This window comes from Mesocricetus auratus, unplaced genomic scaffold (assembly GCF_017639785.1).
Source record: "Mesocricetus auratus isolate SY011 unplaced genomic scaffold, BCM_Maur_2.0 Super-Scaffold_100009, whole genome shotgun sequence".
Taxonomy (NCBI): Eukaryota; Metazoa; Chordata; class Mammalia; order Rodentia; family Cricetidae; genus Mesocricetus; species Mesocricetus auratus.
Window position 1 is genome coordinate 73,919,882 of NW_024429193.1, and position 23,845 is coordinate 73,943,726.

Consider the following 23,845-nt stretch of genomic DNA (forward strand, 5'->3'; position numbering starts at 1 on the left):
TTTGAAAGATCATTCATTTATAAATTTAAGAAATTTTCTCCAGAACACGAAAAAGATCCCCTAAAATGTGTTTCATATATAGAAGGCAATATATGTTAGAATTTGTCTCTTACATTGAAGGAGATATGTTGAAATTCCTCAGACCAGGACTCCCTCATTTCGTTAACACTAAAAGCCCTGAAGTGGCTTTTCATTCTATTCTGTGGGGTGCATGAATCTTGACACAGAATATGCATCTATAACCATTTAGCTGTATTACCATGATGCCTTCAGTATTTCAAACAATGAAATCTGTCAAACTGACAGTCCAGTCCCCTGTTGACTATATATGGCAGACAGTGGAGGACCCAATACTGATATCAGTCAACACAGTGAATGTACAGAATTACATGTTTTGCGTGAACATCATTTGATCATTTTACTTATAGGGATGGAGAGCACAGTGTTTATCCAGTCAGTGAAAGCATACCATATGTCAAATCTTTGTTAATTTCATTAGTGCCCAGGTTTGGATTCCATTGTTATAAAACACTGTCCAAAAACAATTTGGGAAGGATAGTGTTACTTAACAGGCTATAGTCCATCATCAAGAGAAGCAAAGACAGAAACTTAGAAGCAGAAACTGAAGCAGAGACACTACTCAACTACAAACCAGGCCCATCTAGTTACCTAGAGGTGGAACCATACAGAACAGGCAGGGCCATCCTAAATCAATAATTAATAAAGAAAGTCACCCAACAAATATACCCACAGGAAAAAATCTGATGGAGAAAATGCCTCAATTGAAACTCACTCTTCCCAAGTGACTCTTAATCTGTGTCGTGTTCACAAAAACTAACCACAACATTTAACAAGGATGCCCTGTCCAGTATAAACAGTACAACTAAGGCTATTACTTGGTTGCATTTTGAGGAATATACCATTATATTTTACAGACTATCACATTACTAGGCAGGTTGGAGTGATGAGTTTTATGGACAAATAATTGAATTCTGTGCGTGTGGTACTTGACACTTAGATCCAGCATTCACTATACTCTAAGATGCCACATTGATGAATTGTAGTAGAAAGGAGGCAGTCTTAGATACCTCTATGTGGCCTTCAGTTAAAGTAGCTTTTACTACAGGATCAATAAGCCACTAAAATTTCTGCTGGCTACCAAATATTCACATTATAACTTAAAGATATGGCCATATGGTAGATTTGGAACTACAGTGGCTCAATGGTGAGCAGGATTTGGGCCAAATTCCATTGACTACCTGCCAGACATGGAGTCTTTTCTTCTAGGAAGGAAACCATGAGTCTCAGTGCCAATATTATTGCATATCCTATATACAATGAGTTTTATAAAGTCAGGGTGTTTCCCCTTCGCAATGTATATTTGCAATGCTTGATTAACTGAAGCATTACTCCTGAATATACTAACTGAAGAGGTGCCACATCTTTACTCCTAGCAGTCTGGCTTCTCCTTAAGTTCACAGATCCTGAATTTAAATAGTGAGTATTGGCTTGATTGTGGAAATCTAAATAAGGGATCCTGATTTTTATCAAGAGCAGAAAGCTTCATTTATCTGATTATCTGTCTTTGACTTCTTTTGGTTGAATAAATAGTAAGTGATTCACTTGCTGAATGCCCTTTTCTGCTGTTGCTGAGTCTTCTCTGTTGTTTTTCTGAAACAAGAGATACCTTGCTGGCTAATCTAGTCTTACCACTGGACTGTGATGGTTGCAGGCTGCTGATCTTCAATTGTCTTGGAAATGTGTTATTAGAATTTCTAGAAAGGAAGACAGCTCATCCTACTTACTATAGGCACTGGCATAGATAAGGACTAGCAAGAATGAGTTACTTGATGGTGCTGATCTTCTTGTTTGGCATATTTACTCCTTATGAAGAGACCACAATATCTCTCATTCTACAAATCAGGACTGGTTAGAAAATATTCTAAAATCTCTTCTCCCATTTCTAGATGAAGGCTATGTACGAATCTTACAAAAGTATTCATAGTTTCTGTAAAATACCCAATATCTCTAAAATACTTCTGTAAAGAAAATAAAAGTTTTTGATTTTAGCCATTCTGACAGGAGTAAGATGGTATCTCAGAGTTGTTTTGATTTGCTTTTCCCTGATGGCTAAGGATGTTGAGCACTTTCTTAAGTGTCTCTTGGCCATTTTAGCCTCCTCTATTGAGAACTCTCTATTTAGTTCTGTACCCCACCTTTTAATTGGATCCTTTGGTGTTTTGGAGACTTGCTTCTTGAGTTCTTTGTAAATTTTGGAGATTAGCCCTCTGTCAGATGTGGGGTTAGTGAATATCTTTTCCCATTCTGTGGACTGCCTTTTTGTCTTGTTGACTTACAGAAGCTTTTTAGTTTCAGGAGGTCCCATTTGTTAATTGTGGATCTCAGTGTTTGTGCCACTAGTGTTATGTTCAGGAAGTGGTCTCCTGTACCAACTCATTGAAGAGTATCTCCGACTTCCTCTTCTAAAAGTTTCAGTGGATTTATGTTGAGATCTTTGATCCATTTGGACTTAAGTTTTGTACAAGGCGATAAACATGGATCTATCGGCAGTCTTCTGAATACCAGTACCTAGTTATGCCAGCACCATTTGTTGAAGATGCTTTCTTTTTTCCATTGTATAGTTTTAGCTTCTTTGTCAAAAATCAAGTGTTCATAGGTGTGTGGGTTAAAATCAGGGTTTTAAATTCGGTTTCATTGGTCTACCTGCCTATTTTTTGTGCCAATACCAAGCTGTTTTCAGGACTATAGCTCTATAATAGAGCTTGAAGTCAGGTATGGTGATGCCTCCTGAAGTTCCTTTATTGTATAGGGTTGTTTTGACTATCCTGGGCCTTTTGTATGCTGGAGAGGATGTGGAGAGAGGGGAACAATCCTCTACTGCTGGTGGGAATGCCAACTTGGTCAGCCACTTTGGAAAGCAGTATGGAGATTCCTCAGGAAAATGGGAATCAATCTACCACAAGACCCAGCAATTCCACTCTTAGGCATATATCCAAATGAGGCAAATTCATACAACAAGGGCATATGCTCCACTATGTTCATAGCAGCATTATTTGTAATAGCCAGAACCTGGAAGTAACCTAGATGCCCTTCAACTGAAGAGTGGATAGAGAAAATGTGGTACATATACACAATGGAGTATTACTCAGCAGAAAAAAACAATGGAATCTTGAAATTCACAGGTAAATGGATAGCACTGGAAGAAACCATCCTGAGTGAGATAACCCAGTTGCAAAAAGACAAACATGGTATGAACTCACTCATATATGGATTCTAGATATGGATCAGGATAGTGCCAGTCTGCACTTCCACAGTTAGAGAGTCTGGGAAACAGGAAAGAACCTAAAATATATGCACAGTACCCAAGAGAAGAGGAATGAGTCAAGATCCTCTGAACAGATGGGGAACACGGCAAGGGGTGGGGGGAGTCGGAGCTGGGAAGAAGAGAGGGGGAGAAGAGGAAGAGAGAGTAGGTCATGGGGGAACAGTAAGGTTGAGTGGGGGGGGGATAGAATAGGGGGAAGAGGTAATCATAGGTTAGAAGACAGATCAGGCACCAGAGTGACCTCTAGTGATCTAAAGGGATGACACCAATTGGCAAGCTAAGCAATAGTGGAGAGACCACCTCGAATGCCCATTCCTGATAATGAACTTGATGTCTATAACCATCAGGGAGGCTTCATCCAGTGACTGAGGCAAACACCCACAGTCAAACACTGAACTGAACCCAAGGAACCCAGTGACAGAAAGAGGAGCGATGAGCAAATTGGCAAAGAATGGGCTGGCAAAACCAGCAGAGACAGCTGATATGAACAGGGGAGAGCTCTTGGACCCCAGAGGCCAGCATGGGACTGATCCAGACCCCCTGAGTGTGAGAGTCAGTGAGGAGGCCTGGGCAACCTATGGGGCCCTGAGCAGTGTTTATCCCTGGAATACAAACAGACATCGTGTGCCCATAGCACAAAGAGGGATGCTCTCTCAGCCTGGACTCTTAGGGGAGTGCCTGGACCCTGCCCTGAGTGAAATGACAGACTCTAGATATCCCCTATGTGGAAGGAATTGGCAATAGGGTGGAAGGCTGGGGGGAATGGGAGGGTGCGGGAGGAGGGGAGGGAGAGGGAACTGGGATTGGCATGTAAAACAAGCTATTTAAAATTAAAATTAAAAAAATTAAAAAAAGAAAATAAAAGTTATATACTTTCTTATTCCAATAGAGAAGAGTTACAATCAAATCCAAGCAAAAGCAACATTCATAAGTATAACAAGTCAAATGTTTTCTGTCTGGAATCCACTTTTGATCCTCTGGACTCCAAAGGGTCATGGCTACTTCTCTAGTTCTGCTATCTACAGCACACACAGCTTGCCTCCTAAGTTCATGCTGGGTCTACTTTACAATTGCTGTTGAACTTAGTGATTGCCCCATGGTACTGACATCTCCAAAATTCTGGGCTGTCCACTGCAACTGGCCTGCACTCTCACTAATAGCTTCTCTGAGCCTCTTACTTAGCCAAGCATCAGTTGTTTTCTGTAAGTGCTTTTAAAGGAGTACCATCTGGGAAGCTCTTATACATTACCAAGTTCAGCTGCCAGCATGAGGTACAATCTTAACCACTTCTGGAACATTGCTTCTGTGTGCTTACTGACTGTGAAGAAACACTTCCCCCAAAACTTTGGCTCAGAAATACTGGTCTCTTGCTAATCACCACTAGTGTCTCTGTTTCTCAGCTCCTGCTTGCTAACCAGTATCATCTGTCCCAGCAAACAAAACCTTTTACTTTAGTTGTTCTGGTCTCTTGTTAATAACAGCCACTTCGTCAGCCCTAGCTGACAAGAACCAGAGATTCTTCATCCAGAATGACAAATGGCCCTAATAGACTTTCTAAGAGACTCTCAAAACTTCCCTGTGAAACGCTACAACGCAGGCCTCCATTGTCCATGTTATTGTCACTATTCTTATTTCCCCAGTTCCTACAGAACAAGCCTCTGAGCTCTGACTACTCAATTGTTTTTCTAACTCAGAATTCAAATGCCAACACAATCCTCCTGAAAATAAATTGTCAAGTCTGTAGATTCCTATCCTAGGGTTTCTATTGCTGTGACAGAACACCAGGCCCAAAATCAACTTGAGGAGAAAAGGGTTTATCTCATCTCACATTTCCACATCATGAGTTTTCCTGTATTTCCAGTTAGCAGATGCTGAACTTTGGAGGCTTCCTATCTAAGATGCCAGAAAGTTCTTTAATCCATTTCTCCACTCATGGGAAGGATGTTCATATAGACCATGCCTCCTATTTACATATCCAAAAGTTATCATGGCAACATGGCAGCTCTCTCTCTCTTTATCTCTCTCTCTGTCTCTGTCTCTCTCTCTGTCTCTCTCTCTCTCTCTCTCTCTATATATATATATATATGCATAGGGTGTGTGTATAAGAGTCAATGTTAAAATGTATTTTAAACATTTAAACATGGAATATATGTTATATATATTCCAGATTTATGTTACACCTGTCTCTACTAAATACAGTCCCATTCAGTGTCTCTGTAGTTCTGTATTTATCTATTAGTCAAATTCTGCAGTTTCTTTGGCAGCCCATCATAATTATGTGCAAAACTTATGTATTTTATAGTACATCATTGTTATATCAGCATCTGTTATTTATTTATTTATTTATTGGTTTACAGGTCGATAAAACAGGTCAAGTCTATGTGGAGCAATAATTGTCTTACAAAGCATGTGACTTATGGGGACTTATACCTGGACTTTGCACAAGGTAAGGAGACACCAAACGATATGCTAATAATAAGAGGGGAGCAGCATTTGTGATATACTGGGAATTACAAGATTCCTCACTGTCTATAAAGATGCCCCTATCCCTCACTATTTTCACAAAAGAAAACATTTATCCAAAATGATCGCTAAGAGAGGTGATGCGAGTATCAGTAACCTGTGGAAATAGAAGTAGAAGTTTATCAAGGTAGCCTGCAGCTTAGAGATTCCCTCGTGTCTTCCATTACCTATATGAGCTACGTGAGCTCATGATAGGAGCATAGTGGAAGTTAGTTCAGTAACTCAGTGGGTGCAGTAACAGCAATTCGGGTGTATGGGGCCTCCACACCCCTTCAGAAATTCATCATCCAAAACCCCTATGAAGAATGAATGGTTAGCTGCCCAAACACGAGAGACAAGGCTGTCACATGCAAGCAATGGGATCAGGCCAGGGAATTCTGGAGAAAATGGATGCCAGCCACAAAAATCATTCTTATCTAGAATTACACACTAACTTATTTTTTTAAACTATGGAAACTGCCAGACCTCCTCAAGTGAGGAGACTTCTGCAAAACACCATTCAAGAGTAGGTGGAGAAACTGTCTACTTCCAACTGAGAAGCAATTCTGATTATGATCATACCTTCTATTATAAACTTATTGCTTAGTTTTAGATATTCATTATATATATTTTATACTTTTGTGCTTGTGATTTAGCTGGTATCTTGCCAGAAAAGTTTCTATATTATTGTCTTTTAATTCTCTATACCTGTTCAAAATTTTATCCATTCATTTCCTTATCATTCTTACATTTTCTGTACTTTCTTCTTTCTTATGTTCTCCTCATTTTACTACTTGACTATACTAACTTGTCTCCTATTGATACTGAACATTGGCCTTATTGGAACATATGTGAAGTACATAAATGTCTTCTACTTCAAATAAATGTAGTGTATTCAATCAAGTCATTGTATTTGTTGCTGCTGCCTCCTGCATATAGCAGCAGGAAACACAAATACAAATAAAGTTAACAGAAGGTCTCATGTAACATAAACTAGAAGTCAGATAATACCACACCCCAACGGATATACCACATAGAACAAATACAAAAAAAAACATGTACAAGCAGTTATGATGTGTGCACAGAGACATAATTGGAAGCCAGGCATGATGAGACAAAGGAAGCACTCATATTCTAGAAAATATACAAAAACTGTCTTTAACAGATCTGTCATAGGAGAAAAATCAGGACTTAGGAATTAGAAACAATGCAAAAGAAGTGACCAGAAATGTCAAGAAAATTTAAAAAATAGAACAAATCAAAACATGGAGGAAAATCTCGAGATGGAGGTTTAGAATGAGAAAGACTTTAAAAAAATTATGGAAATAAAACAATAACTCAATCAAATTAAAAACAGAGTTGAAAAGCACCAGCAGACAAGACTGAACAATAGAACAAATCTCAGGGATGGAGAACAAAGTAAACAAAAAAATTAAAAGAATATACATAAACTTCCAGGGTGTATGATATTTGCTCAAGAGGCAAAAGTGAAAAATGCATGGGGTGTGAGAACGAGCAGAGAGAAAAGCTAAAAACGTAAATAATTTGCTCAGTATGATTGTAACAAAAAATTCCTAAACCTAAAGAAACAAATGAACATTCAAAAATAAGAAGTACCTAGAAGCTTTCAAAAAAATCAGAATAACATCTCTGCATGTTATAGGGAACATGGAAAAATATGAAGAAAAGAAACAATATTTAAGGCTCTTAGAAAACACCAATCATATACAAATGCAGCCATATCTCAATACCATCACGTCTTTTTTCAGTAGTCCAAAGTGCCAGGACAACATTAGGAAATGTATTCCCGCATTTCAAGTTTTGAAAATAAATATGTGTAGCCAGAAAATCCATCTCTTTAAGTTAATGTAAAAATTAGGACATACACAAATTAATACAATTTGTGGTGACTAAGCACTGTGAAAAATGTTAAAAGAATACTATAGAGAGGAAAAAGTAAGGCAGTCTAATGTATGAGGACACAGGAAAGAAACATTTTATGAGACAAATAAATATACAGTATCATAATAAATGATTTTTATAACATCATTTAGGTTGTAGGCAAACAAAAATCAAAATAATTCCTTATGTCTTTTATCAATGGAATAAAATGAGAAATAATGGCAAGAGACACCATAGAAAATGTAAAAAGTATGTACTTTTGAATACATTTCTTTTAGAAATCAGAAAAGAAATTCTAAAATTTTAAGAACAAATGAAATGGTAGTATGTCCTTTCAGAACCTCTGAAACATAACTAAGGATATTCTTAGATGAAAGTTTGTGACAATAAACAATTTCATTAGAACATTAGCCAAAGCCAGGAAGTTGGGGAACACACCTTTAATTCTAGGACTTGGGAAGCAGAGACAGGTAGATCTCAGGCTTCCAAGATATCCTGGTCTATATAGTGAGTTCTAGGACAGCCAGGGCTATAGAGAGAAACCCTGTCTCAAAAGTTAACAAAAGTATGAATAAAAAAGAAATTCAGAGAAGAGCAGGATTAGAGATACCATAATAGATGGAGTCATTATAGGTTTGAGGAGAGTTGACACTAGTGAGATTTCCAGAGATCTACAAGGATAACACCAAATGGAAAACTAAGCAATAATGGAGAGACTACATTAATAGCCCCTCCCTGATAATAAGGTTGATGGCTACCTTACATACCATCCTAGAACCTTCATCCAGTGACTGTTGGAAGCAGAGACAGACACCCACAGCTAAACACCAAACTGAACTCCTGGAGCCCAGTGACAGAGATGGAGGAGTGATAAGCAAAGGGTTCAAGACCATGATGGTGAAACCCACAAAGACAGCTGACTTGACAAGGGGGGAGCTCTTGAACCCGACTGATGGCTAAGAGGCCAACAGGAGACTGGTCCAGACTTCATGAATGTAGTGTCAGTGAGGAGGCCTCAGAAATCTCTGGGGCCTTGGGTAGTAGATCAGTGTTTACCATGGCATACAAATGAACTTTGGGAACCCATTCCACATGGAGGGATGTTCTCTCAGCCTGGACACATGGAGATGGGCCTAGGTCCTGCCCTGGATGAAATGACAGACTCTGGAGATCCCTCCATGGAGGGCCTCACCATCCCTGGGGAATGATGTGGGGATTGGGCCGGGAGGCTGGGGGGCAGACAAGGGAAGAAGGGGGGGGGGAGAGGGAGCTAGGATTGACATATGAAGCATGCATGTTTCTAATTTAAATAAAAACATATATTCAGGGGAAAAAAAGAAATTCAGAGAGAAATGTGAGAATGAAGCATGGCTTAAGGACTGCTTTCCCAGTAAGCCTGAAACCCTGGTTTCAGTCCCAAGTATAGCAAAAAGCAAACAACTGAATGAATTGGCACATATCCCAACAGAAAAAAAAATACTGAGAGATATTTCAAATAATCTAATTGATTTCAAGACTATGAAAAATCAAAAGTCAGACACAAACTTAGTAGGCTGTAAGAAGTACAAAGAAAAGAAAATTAGAATGGATGGAAAGAATAGTACATAGAAGCAATCACAGAGTTTATTTTTTGAGAAGATGAATAAGTTTGACAACCTCTTAATAAATATGTCTTAGTTAGGGTTGCTATTGTTGTGAAAGGACACCATAACCTAGGGAACTTTTATAAAGGGAAACATTTAATTGAGGTGGCTGCATACAGTTCAGATGCTCAGTTCATTATCATCATGGTGGGGAGCATTGCACCTGGGAACATGGCAGTGTGCAGGCAGACACAGTGCTGGCTACATCTTGATCTGAAGGCATAGTAGAACTCAAATCCTATCCCCACAGTGGCATACTACATCTATCAAGGACGTACATATTCCAACAAAGCCACACCTCCTAATAGCGCTACTCCATTTGGGGTTCATTTTTTCCCAAACCACTACATGCTACTCCCTGGGCCCAAAAGCTTATAGCCATATTATAACACAAAAATACATTCAGTCAAACTTCACAAGACACCATAGTCTATAACAGTCTCAAACTTGTTTCAGTGTCCAAAGTCTGTTATTAGACTCCTGGCAATCTCTTACCTGTAATCCCCCATAAAGGAACAATCAAAAAGCAGATCATATATAACGATACAATATATATATTGTGTCCATTTCAAAATGTAGGGAAGGGAACATAGTGAGGAAACAGTGCATCAAAGCAAGACTAAAAACCAGCTAGGCAATCAATCTCCAAACTCTGCATCTCCATGTCTGATATAAAAACACTGTTTAGATCAACTCCTTTCATCTTTGGTAACTGTAACACTTCTCTTGTGCTGGTTCTACTCACAGTTACCAGCTCTCCTTGGCAGATCTCCCACAGCTCTGACATCTCTAATATCTTGAAGTCTCCAAGGCAATCCAGGTTTCAACTTCATAGCTTCATTCAGTGGCCTGTCTAGGTCTCCATTCAGGGATACCCCTGGCCTAAACAGCTTTCCTTAGTTTCTGGGGCAATTCCATACCCCCATTTCTGGACCCTCAACTCCAGAACCATGTGGTTGAAGCTGCCAAGTTCTGCAGCATACTGGGGCTGGAAAATGCCCTCCTTGTTTAATTACATTTTCACCAGCTTCCTGTTCTTCACTGCCTAAGCTTGGTTGTCCTGAAACTGGATTTGTAGACCAGTCTGGCCTCAAACTCAGATCTATTCCAGCCTTTGCCTTCCCAGTGCTAGGATTGAAAGTGTATTCTAATCTCTTCTTTTGTTCCTTTTCACAAGTTGGAAATTTAGCTGGGTGGGATCTTGCCCTGAGGTCATCACTCCTTTTATTCCATTTCTTGATTTGTTTTATCTTCTCTCAGAAGTCAACTCTCATTCTGGGAAAAGCTTTAGCATAGGAGAACTCAAAGTCCATCCTGCAGTGGTACATATCATACAACGAGGCCATACCTACTCCAGCAAAGCCACACCTCCTTTGGGACACATTTTCTTTCACACCACCACAGTAAGCTATGAAATTAATGAAAAGATACGACCTGAATAAATAAAATGAGACATTAAACAGGTGTTAAGTTAAAGTAGGCTCCAAAGACTACAGGTGTTAAAGCAGGCTCCAAAGAAATAAAAAGTGGATATTTTGAAAATGTATATTCCCAGGAACTAAAAAATCTAGGTGATATAGATAATTGATATAGGCATAGAATCTACAAAATTTAAATCAAGAAGAAATAAGCGACAGAAGCAGACTCTTAACAAACAGATAAATGGAGGCATTAACTGAAGTCTGCCTACAAAGAAAAATATAGGGCTGAATGGCTTTGCTACTAAAGTCTACCAAACATTTAAAGAAGACCTAAACAATAAATACCAAATTCTTCCAACCAGTAAAAGTAGAAGGAACACCACCAAATGCATTCTATGAAGCCAGTATTACCCTGGTAACAAAACTAAGTAAGAATACAACAGAAAAAAAAGCTATAAATTTTCCTATTGAATATAGATGCAAAAATTGTAACAAATGCTTTAAAATGAATTCAAGAACTTATTAGGAAGATTATGGCCCCCATAATTTCTTCCCAGGAGTTCAAGTTTGCCTCACTATACACAGACCAATAAATGTAGCACTACCTATGAATATATTAAGGATAAAATTCACATGTACATTTCAATAGGTAAAGAAAATGCATTTGTCAAAATTTGACATGATTTCATGAAAAGATCCAGAATAATCTAATAATAAATTAAAAATACCTTAATAAATACCACATATGACAAGCCATTTGCCCACATTATATCAAATTGGCTAAAATTGAAAGCTTTTTCTTCAAAATTTTGAACAAAACAAGATGCCTCCTCTCTCCATTCTTTTTTTTATTTTTTTATTTTTTGGTTTTACGAGACAGGGTTTCTCTGTATTGTTTTGGAGGCTGTCAGTCCAGCCCAGCCTCGAACTCACAGAGATCTGCCTGCCTCTGCCTCCTGAGTGCTGGGATTAAAGGCATGTGCCACCAACGCCCGGCTTCTCCATTCTTATTTGACATAATATTTGAAGTCTCAGTTCAAATAGTAGGGAAACAAAAAGAAATGTGAGCATACAAACCAGAGAGGAAGAAGTCGTAGTATCCCTGTTTGTACATTACATGAGGAATACATTAGAGATTCTGTTGAGAAAATCCTAGAAATAATAAACCCTTTCATCAAAACCCTGAAATCTAAAACTAACACATACAACTCAATAGTTTCTATGCATTTCAATAATGTACTTCACAATAAATAAAGTTAGAAAGATATCCCATTCATTAAAGATGCCTTGAATTAAATCTAAAAAAAAGAGATGGAAATATCTGTGATGTTTAATGCCCAAATAAAAGAAATTGAAGAAATTATAGGAGTTGGAAAGACCTTCCATTATCACCAGAATTTATAATAAATGACTACATTTTGAGTTTCAACAAAATTGTCATCAAAATTCCAATGACATTTTTCTGAACAGTAGAGAAAAGAATCCTAAAATTAATTTGTAAATTGATTGAGTAGTCCATCAATGCTAAAGGCAGAGAGCAGTGCTGGATCAGTGTGTGATCTCAGAGTTTGCCTGCAGAACCCAAGTAGTTACATAGGTACCACTATAGTAAAAACAAGACACATATGGGCCAACAGAATACAGCAGAACACCTACAAATTTCTTCATAAAACTATAGTCAACTATATTTTTTATAAAAGTACACAAAGCATACATTGGTTTAAAAAATGATAGTCTTTCAACAAATGGTATAGGGACACTGTGTATCCTCACATTGAAGAATGAGTTTTGATTTATATCTCTCATCTTAAACAAATGGATGAAAGATTTAATATAAGCCTTGAAACTGAAATTACTACAAGAATATATAGGGAGAAAAAACACAAGAATTCTCTTAAAATGGGGTCAACAGCAAAGCAAACTTCTCAGGAATGAGTTACATAAAAGGACTTTTCCACAGCAAAGGAAACCAGCAGGAGCTGAAAAGGACATTTTATAGAATGGGAGAGAAAAGTATTCTAGCTATAATTCAGAGAGTTCACTAATATTCAAAACCTGTAAAGAAATGAATACCTAGACACTAAAGACACAAAGTCTACAATCAACAAGTGAGCTGATGAGAAGATCTGAACAGATGACTCTCCAAAGAAGAAATACAAATGGTGGCTAATGACTATTCAAAAAGTGTTCAACATCCTTAGTCATGGGGGGGGGAGCGACTAAAGCACTTTAAGATTCCATCTACCCCAATCTGAGTGACTAACATAAACAAATGGAGCTCCAGTGTTTACTTGAGTGTGGGAAAGAGAAACACTTATTCATTTTGCACGGAAATAAAAACTGATGCAGCCACTTGTGGATATCAGTATGGAGATTTCTCAAGTCTAAACAAAACCACACTGTAACTAATCCATACTAATCCTAATCTTAAGTATATAACCAGAGAACTCTTAAGTACTACCATACTTGCATACATAAGTTCATTGATACAAAATTCATAATGGTAAGAAAATAGAACTCACATATCTAACATGAATTTTAAAAACCCAGAGACTGATATTGGGGTTCAAGCTGAAGATCAGAGAAGCAAAGCAGTCAACCAGTAGCTCTTACCTCTAGTGAGGTTGAAATGCAGATCCTGACTTCCCTGTGACTGGAAAGTAAATCTTCCATGAGATCCTTTGCTTGTACCTTATATACCTCTCTAGTGCTCGTATTAAAGGTGTGAGATCTTTTACTCTCTTAGACTGACTCACTCTCATGTAGCCCTGAACTCACAGAAATCCATCTGCCTCTGTCTCCTGAGTCTTGAGATTAAAGGTGTGTGCTACCACTGCCCAGTTTATATGGCTAACTAGTATTTCTGGCTTTGCATTCTGATTCTGAGGCAAGCTTTGTTAAATCATAAAAATCTGTCATCACACACATATATGCCCATAAACACATGAATTAAAAGGGCAAATATGATACATATACACAATTGAATTTTACTCTAGTTGTAACGAAAACCAAAATCATGATATTTGCAGAAAATGACTGTAACTAGAAATTATTCTGTTAACTGTAATATCCACAAATACAAATATCCCATGTTGATTCTCTATTTTAACTTTATTTTTAACATTTATGCATATGTATAGAAGTTTTTATTTAGAGTAAGTGTAAGTTATAGAAAAGAGAGCAAAGAGGGTAAATACCTTAAGGAAGGAAAGGAACAGAAAAAAAGAACTATAGGATCTATTAGAAGAACACATGAGGATCTCTCTTGTGGCAAAAAATTGAGGGGAAAATGAAAAGTGTAGTAGGTGAGAAGAATAAAAACAAAAAATATGTATATTGACCAGTCATCTCTTTATTAAAATGATGAGAGTAATACATAGTAACAGTGTACAAAAAGCATTATTCCACAGCAGCTCTTCCTTTGAGGACAGAATATGTAGACCAGATTATTTAGCATTCCCACTGCTGTTAGAAAACACCTGACAGAAGCAAATTGAGGAAGGAAACATTGATGGTCTATGTATACAATGTTCAGCCTGAATATAACCCTGCAGGCCTGGAGAAGGCACCAGACTTCATTAAGATGGTTGTGAGCCACCATGCGGCTGCTGGGAATTGAACTCAGGACCTCTGGAAGATCAGGCAGTGCTCTTAACCCCTGAGCCATCTCTCCAGTGACATTGATGGTCTATAGGAAGCATCAAGACATCATGGCAAGGAGGTGGATGATGGATAGTCTGTCTTTGGTGGACACATCTGTCACAGTCCTCAGATTTAAGGAAGAAACACGATCAGAAAATGGGGTCTGGCTATAAGTCAGAAGGCAACTCACTTTCTCCAGCTGGACCCCACCTTCTGAAGGTTCTCCAACCTCTTAAAAAGCAACCCTTACTGGGAACCAAGTGTTCAATCACATGAAACCATATACTCAGACAAAAATTGTATCTGCTAACTTCAAGTTGAAACAAGATCTAAGGAATGAATTTTTAAGTACTGTGAGGTGTTTTCTCTAACTTTTATCCAAGAAAATGTCATCACATTGAATTTTTTTTGTTTAAAACACAGAATAAAGCCAGTGGAGGAAAAAAATATCACTCAGTGGCAGAGCATACAACCACACCGCCTCCCCATTTCCACTATTTGAAAGGCATACATATTTTCCATTGCTGAAATTACTATAGAATTTTATAGGGAATCCTTTCCTTCCAGAACTCCTTAAGTTCTGAGATGTGTCAGAGAGGTAGCAAAGCCTGACTGAGGGAATCTGCATTAAGGTAAGAAAGTGCTTTTATGGTGAGAGCTGAGGTACTCCTCAAATGCACACACACAAAAAACATTAACATTATCAAGTCCTGAAGGCTGTAAACAAAGTAATCTTGATCTTCTTTTTTTTCTTCTCATGCGATGTACACGTAGGGAATCATGGAAATTATAAGCTTAAGAAGTTGCTTAGGTCATCTTTTTACACTGGCAGCTACTTTTAGTTTATTCTGGGTGGATTACAACACTTATTTTCCCAATTTCAAGTCCATGCTGTCAGTCTCATAGCAGAAGTATGGCAAAATTCTAGAGTACTAAGGTATCACTGTAGAATATAACTGTCTGAAATCAGGTAGGTAGTAATAGGGTAAATAACATCTACTATAGAGATTCTTTAAGTGTATAGCAAGGTAATGTAAATGCGGTAAGAAGAATTATTAGAAGCATCTTCAGTAAAAATAATTAGACTCTATTTGCTCACTTTATTTTATTTTTGAGGTTGTAAAGAAATTGCAATATTCTGCCTTCCCTGACCACCCTCTGAACCCCTCCCCTCCATACTCTTCCCAGCTCTCCTTCAAATTCATGGACGCTTTTTCAATAATTTTTATTGCATATATAATATGTATTTGTTTGTACATATATACTCCTAAATATAACCTGCTTAGTCTGTATAATGGACTTCCCTCATTTTCTTAGTTTTAGCTTGAATTTACCCTAAAATAAAAAGCATTAACAGTGAGAATTTAATTAAATTAACCCATACCTATTCAATATAATATTTGAAGTCTTAGGTAGAGCAATAAGACAACTGAAGGAGATGAAGGGGATACAAATTGGGAAGGAAGAAGTCAAAGTAACTTCCTCTGCAGGTAGTATGATAGTATACATATATGACCCTAAAACTTTCACTAGCAAATTCCTTCAACTGTTAAACACTTTCAGCTACATAGCTAGACACAAAATTAACTCACAAAAATCAGTAACCCTTTTATACACAATTAACAAATGTATTGAGAAAGAAATTAGTGAAGCCATACATTTCACAATAGCCTCAAATAATATAAAATATTGCTTTCGTGAGGTTGTTTGTTAAGACAGGTTGTCTTTGAACTCACTCTGTATACTAGACTGGCTTGAAACTCACAGATATCTGCCTGCACTTGCCTTCCCAGTGCTGGGAATAAAGGCATGCACCACTGCTGCCCATCATTATTCTAATTAGGTTTTCTCCTGAACAATTTGCCCACATTTCTAATCAGTGGAGGGGTCACCTCAAGGACACGATTTTCCTACACAGCTCTGATCTGCATGTTTTTAAAAGTTGGTATTTGGGCAAAGCAAGAACCTGAAGTCCTTGGACAGCACAGCTTGGGGTTTCTTGCAGTCCCATCTCCTGCCATTGGTTCCCATGCTTTGATAAGTCAAGCCGTGAATTTCACAAAGGGCTTACTTACACTCAAGACATTGGTGGTTTGTCAGTATATGTGTATAAGCAGTGATGTCATGGTTAGGATTGCATAGACTAACTAAATGCCTGCATATGTGCCTTACCCTTGGTGCTCTGGGAGTCCAAATGCTCCAAAGTACAGGTATGGCTCTTTAATTCTCTTTTTGATGAACTTCTGGAGATTTGATGTAACTCTTGATGGAAAAGAAAGCTGAAGCTTGAACATTCTGCATTTATCTTAAACAAAATTTTCTTTCAAAGTGATGGTAGAGCCTGAACCTAGAGAATAGGTTATGCATACTGTTTATGGACTCTTGTTAATGTATGTATTTTCCAAGTGCAGGTCCAAGACAGAATTTGATCTGCAGTCTACACATAGCAAAATGGAACATCTGGCTTCTTCGATTTCAAAGTCACCTCTGGCTACTGAAAACATAGCAACAGGCTGAATCAACTCTTCAATGGAAAGACACGAGACTAGTTTCCTAATGAGGAAATTAACTGAATAAGAACACAGAGGGTAGTTAATAACAAACAGGTGGTTTGGTGCAAGAGAGCTGATGGATTCTCTGAGGAACAGGAGAGTACATGATGAAAGTAGGGTGTGTGTCACGGGGTTTCCTTCCCAGGCCACAAAGGTCTAGATTGTAAAATAGCTAATTCAGTTATTTTCAAGTTGTGAAGACATGCACTCACTTTTTTCTCTTTGAGGTAAAAATTTTAGGGGTGTCTGTGAGAGAGTTGTTTCCTTTTAGGATTCTGGTGACTGGATGGTTGCCAGAATGCCTTGCTTTCCTAGCTCATTTGAGAATCCCCATTGCCTATCAAAGCATGTCTCTGGCATAGCTCAGCCATCACCATTTTAAGCAGCTGCTTCTTCCTCTGCTTCATTGACTTTTTTAGAGGTCAGAGAGTGAATGTTTCCTCAATCTGAAGCATAGTGTGTTTGAAGGAACTCCTTTGTCCAACGCAGTTTCATAAACAACATTCCCTTCTGCAGGGCATCCAAAAGCAGGTGACCACAGGTTGGTGTTAACCTTTTATCTTTCATTCAGATTTCTTTCTTTTAAAGGGAAAATTGACTCCTGAATGAATGAGAGTTCCTTTCTGTGACCTCACTGGAGGAGGAATGTGGCCAGATTGTAGCATATTTTGAACATTAACGAGCTTAGACTTGATCCTGTGTGACTGTGGCAAGATCTCCAGGGAGGTCTAGAAGCAAAATCGCACTTCAGATAGTCACAGCCTTGGGGTGAGTGTCTGGGAGAGCTGAAAGATGAGACCGAGGCCAGGGTTCTTTCCCCAGTGATAGAGGCCTGAACAACCACTACAGAAAAGTCAAATGTGGGAGATTCATTTTCCAGTAGTCTGCCCTGGCTCTGGGACTCACTGAAGTAGAACAGATGTCAGAGAATAGAGAAGCCAGGGGACAAATGAGCTGGCTTCTTCTATGCTGTTAGAGGACCACAAATGACATGTGTGCAGATATACATGTATATGAAACACCCATGTACATAAAATAAGCAAATATATACATCTTAATAAAAAATGAACAACTGAAAAAAGAACAACCAAAAAAAAACCCTTTTAGACCCTACCCCTCATCTCCCATATGGTGGCATTGGTTGTGAAGACATGACCCCTCCCACACCCCTCTATGCCAGAGGAGGGTAGGAGGGCTGGCCATGGGGTTCTAAGAACTGGAGATGTGCCCCTGCCCCTCACCAGCTGCAGCACTTAGGAGAGCAGGCCCTGCATCTCACTGGGGCCGTAAAGTAGAGCTTACCTTGTTGGCAGACATGTGGGTGAGCCAGCTTTGAAGTTGAGAGCATCCGCCGTGCAATGGCGTGAACAGGGAAGAGATGCTCCCCTTTACCCCTCTGCCTGTGAAAGACAGTGTTGCTGATCCTCCTCACCAGCTGTAGCACTCAGGGGAGTGGTCCTTGGATTTTGCCAGGGCAACACAGTAGAGCTGGCCCTGATGGTACAGGTGTGGGCAAGCTGACCCTACCCAGGGGGCACAAAAGCAGGAGAACTGGCCTTTCCCCCTTTTCATCTCTGTAAAGGGTAAGCTACCCTGGGAAATGCTGGAGAGTTCACCCTGGTAGTGAAGACAGGAGGGCTGACAGGCTGACCAACACTGCAACTACCCAGGACCAGAAACATGATTATGAGTTGACCCACCCCAATATCTATGTCATCTGTGATCTGTGGGAGAACATTAATGGGCTGGTCCTGCCGACCCAAAGCTGCAGAATCTCCAGGACACAGGCCAACAGCAGAATAAGCAAGGGATGTCCCAGTGAGGCCCCAGCATCGATAGTATAGTAGAAACCAGACCAATGACTCTGCAATGAATGCTTCCAAGTAAACATGTATGGATAAAGGGGTTTACTGTGTGACTCTGTGTGTCAAACTACAGCTTCCATGATAGGATTTTTCCTTTTTTAAAATTCTTTTCTCACCAGGTGGTGGTGGCGCACACCTTTAATCCCAGCACTCGGGGGGCAGAGGTAGTTGGATCTCTGTGAGTTCGAGGCCGGGCTGAACCGACAACCTCCAAAACAATACAGAGAAACCCTTTTTTGTAAAAACCAAAAAAAATTTATTTTCTCTTAATTTTTACTGTATATCTGGGGATTGCAAGGGTAGAGGGAAAATACGAGGGAATGGGAAATGAATGGAATTGAGATGCACGATGTGAAAGACACAAAGAATAAGTAAAAGGAAAGTTTAAAATATCTCTTTTGAGACAACATTGAGTTTTATAAATAAATTTGAATTTATTTAGTTTTTCAAAGTTTTAAAAATTGGCATATTATTGCTATAGGTAGTAAGGCAATGAGTTAAAATGGCAAATACCATAGATAAAATATTCAGTTGCCTGTCTTTTGGCTGCATTAATCCAACTGCCAATTTCATACTTTCCTAGATACATGACCAATATTTAAGAAGAATTTTATCTAAAGTAAAGAATGAAGTTTAAGTTATCAAGAAAATACAAAGTTCTCAACATGAATGTTAATGTTTGATGCCATTAGACCTGTTGGCATGTGCCAGTACTCAAGAGGCTGGAGAGGCCTGCAGTTTGACAGCCAGTCTGGTCACACAATACATTGTTTTATACAAATAGATAAAATACCATTTCAAAGGCTGTGATTAAACTCTTGTTTATAATTCGTACCTATAATGCAGGAGATTCAGAGGGATTCAATCCCCAGCATGGCCCCTTCACCCCAGTGAATCCTATTTAACTTGCCCCTTCTTAATTTTCTCACTAGTAAGAACAAGGACACCAAAGGGCTGAGATGTAATTACCTAAGATGTGATCAGCATAAGTTTAAATCTGAGTTTGTACACAATCAACTCCAAACCCTTGTTGTTGATATCCATGTAGTCTTCTCCATTGTCCTTGCTTCTCAGACTGGTTTTATTTTTTTCCAAAGAAAGCTAAACCATAAAAATTGTCATAGAAAACTTTTTGAGTGATAGAATATATAATAACATCATAAAAATTAGCTTCAACCACAGTACAATCAGAGACGGTTTTTACATTTCAACAACCTGTGCTTTTATTATACAAACTGATGAAAACAGAGGCAGATACACACAAACACTGACCTGAACTCCTGGAATCCAGTGCCACAAAGGGAGAACCGATGGGTAAAGGAGTTAAGAGTGGGCTGGTTTAACCCACAGAAACAGTTGACCTGAACAAGGGGGAGCTCTTGGATCCTAGACTGATGGCTGTGTGAAAAGCATGGGACTCACCCAGACCCCCTGAATGTGGGTGTCAGCGAGGAGGCCTAGGTAATTTATGGGGCCTTGGGTAGTATTTATCCCTGGCGTACAAATAGACTTTGAGTGCCCATGCCATAATATGGGATTCTCTCTCAGCCGGGACAATTGGGGGAGGGCCTAGGCCCTGCCCTGGATGAAATGACAGACTCTGGAGATCCACCATGGAGGGCCTCACCCTCCTTGAGGATCTGAGTGGAGGTTGGGTGGGGGACTGGGTGACCTGGTGGGGAGGGTGAGGGAGAAGGGAAGGAGAGGGAGCTGGGACTGACATGTGAAACAAGATTGTTTACAACTTAAAAAAAAAACTCAGAAAAAAATTTTTTCTAGGTTGACTGAGGTATTGTCAACACACACATAAGCACACACATATATAGATAGATTATTTAGAGAGGCATAGATTTGACATGTTAATCAGAAAGATACTTTGGTTTTCTATGATTAAAATGTATTACAATATTTTAATATTTTAGTTATCATTTCCTTATATAACAGTAAAACTAGAATTAATCTCAGAAATAAAACTAGACATTAAATTTTAAAGATTTTATTTTATTTCTTAAAAGATGTCAAATCAATAAATCAATTTCTGTAAATGTGTATCTGCATTCCTGTACAGGACTGAAGCAGGACAGAAAATGCCACCAAGCTTATCTCTGAAACATTAGATCTGAAGGGAATGGGCTAGGGTCTCACCAACACTTTCAAAAGCATGCCTCTAATGACATACTACATTCCAGTCATGCTACCTTCTTGAAGGTTCTGCCACCTCTTAATAGTGCCATGGAATGATGGCAAAGTCTTTATTACAAAAACAGGTATTTCATTGCCAAAATTGCAGTATTTGAAGAGAGAAAAGCTGGTACATACAAAAACAGACATTATGGAAGACATTTGAGGAAGACAGTCATCTCCTTTTATCCTATATTCTCCTCTAGATGTGAAGGTCCTCATTAATATATCAACAGTTCGTGGGTGATTTAATTTTCTTAGAAGAGTCACAAGAACAGAGCATGACAGGAAGCTGTACATGATTTCAACCAGGCTTGTGGACACCCCATTACTACTACCTCTATTCTCTGGGGATGCTGATGAACCTAGGTGCTAGGTGCAGACCCAGATTTCTTCCATCCTGTGGATCCTCCAAGCTCTCCCCTGTAGGCTATTCTCATTGCTTTGTTTCAGTTACTAATGCCAGTCTCTGCCTGGACCCCAGTGGCCACAGCAGGCTGAATTTACTCAGGCAACTTTCATTATCCTTTGTATCCTCCATCAGTAACTCTACAGTCTCATCCTCAGTGCTGTAGCAGCCTGCCGGCAGATGACACTCCATTCACTGCAGACTCCATCTCTTGGTTCAAGCCGGGCCTTTCATCTCTGTCTCTCCAGATTATTCTTTGTCTGCAATCTACTTGCAGGAGTGACCCCTCCCACCACAACTCCAACTCCCCAGGGGTTTTGCCTCTATGTGTGCACAAATCCTCATGTTTTTTATAATCCCCCCCTCAACTTTTTCTCTGATCTCGTCTCTATTCCTCTCTATTACACACTGACCCGTAGAATCATAGGCTTCTACCAGGGAACCTACAACAGCTACACACAATTTTCTAAAATCCAGAAAGGCAAAAACCAAGAAAGAAATGCAAATAAATAAAGGAATGGACCAACCACGGGAAAAAGATAAGATCAGATATCACTACCTAGAATCACCTTAGTCATGCTAACCACAGATGTGTAGACACCATTATAACACATAAACCCAGTAACCCTATGCAGTAGACACTGAGAAATGCAATATAGCTGAAGCACAGGCACTTCAAAATAACAAGTGTGAATATATCCAAAGAGCGTAAAAAAACTATGGGTTAATCCCTTCATGAAGTCTATGAAAACACAAATAGTGAAATGAAATACTGAAAACACTTCAAGATATGAAAGTGGAGATAAAGCCACTAAAGAAACTCCAAACTGTGATAAAACTGGGAATGAAAACTTTGGGAATACAAACAAAATCTCTGAGGTAAGTTTCACTTTCAGATGTGGAAGACAGAATCTCAGGTACTGCAGACAATGTAGTAGAAATTATTATCTCAGTAAAAGAATGTGTTAAATATAAAAAGAAAGATTAGATACCAAACATCCAGGTATTCGGGACACTGTGAAAAGACCCAACCTATGAATAATAAAAAATAGAGGAAGGAGAAAAAACCTAGACCAAAGACAAATGAAATACTTTCAAGAAAATTGTAGAACAAAATTTCTGTGATCTAAAGAATTAGGTTCCTATCAAGACATAAGAATATAGACCATTAAATAGATAAAAACATCATGAAATTCACAAGTAAATAGATGGAGCTAGAAAAAAAGCCATTCTGAGTGAACCCATTAACCTCAAACCCAAAAAGACAAGTATAGTCTGTTTTAGTTTATATGTAGATGCTAGTTTTTAGGGCTTTGATAAGCATACTACAATCCATATAACCACAGACATTAGATATGAAGTATGGGATTAGGGGAGAGGAGATCATCTAAGTAAAAAGAAATAGGTATATTTATGGAGAGACAGGGGGTAGACTGGAACAAGAGGATTACATAGGGAGGAGGAGGAAAGAGGAGTTAAGGGAGGGGCTATGGGGAGGGAAAACTAACACTAAGGGTCATTTGAGTGGGCAGATTGCCACTAAATACTAAAGAAACTTCTGAAAAGATGAATATGAAAAAAACTAAATGCAATCAGCAAGTAACAGGGTAAGTAATGCCCCAAATAGACATCTTTGCCATCAAATGAAACTTCAAGAACCAGGAATGGGTTACATTTTATTGAGTTATTAGACAAAGGGGCCCCATGGAAACCCATATACAACTCAGGCTACTGCAAAGTCTATTGATTGCACTCCAAAAACTGATGGTAAGGACATATTGCTGAAGAAAACACTTGCATATTTCATTGAACACAGAGAAGTCAGGCTCATACCTACATAGACTATGTATGCCATGGGAAAAACCAAATATTAATAATCTGCTGAAGGAACACAATAACGCTAATAACTCCTGGTGACACTCTGCTCTACCTGTAGATCAGTGTGATCCTCAGCCATCTTCAGAGAACCTTCCTCATGCAGTAGAAAGGAGCTAACACAGAGACCTACAACGGAACACTGTGCAGAGACTGGGAGCCTTTCAAACATTGAGTCTTCAATTGGATGTCTTCATAAACCCACCTCCCATGGGGCTCATGGAGCTGGTGGAGTCTCACTGGGTATGTACTCTGGAGTCTCACTCTAATGGGTAGCCTCCATGAACAGCCGGAGACAGGCAACACGAAATAAAATTCAGTGTTTTTGTAGATGTTTTTGTCTCATATTTCTTTGTTTGGGCGTTCTGGTTTTTAATCTTACTGGTCTTTTGCTTGTATATATGGTTTTCAATATTGTATTTTTATGGCATGCTCGTGTGTGGTGTGTGTGTGTGTGTGTTCATCATGCATTTTTAAAAAATTCTGGTTTCTTTGGTTTTGTTTTAT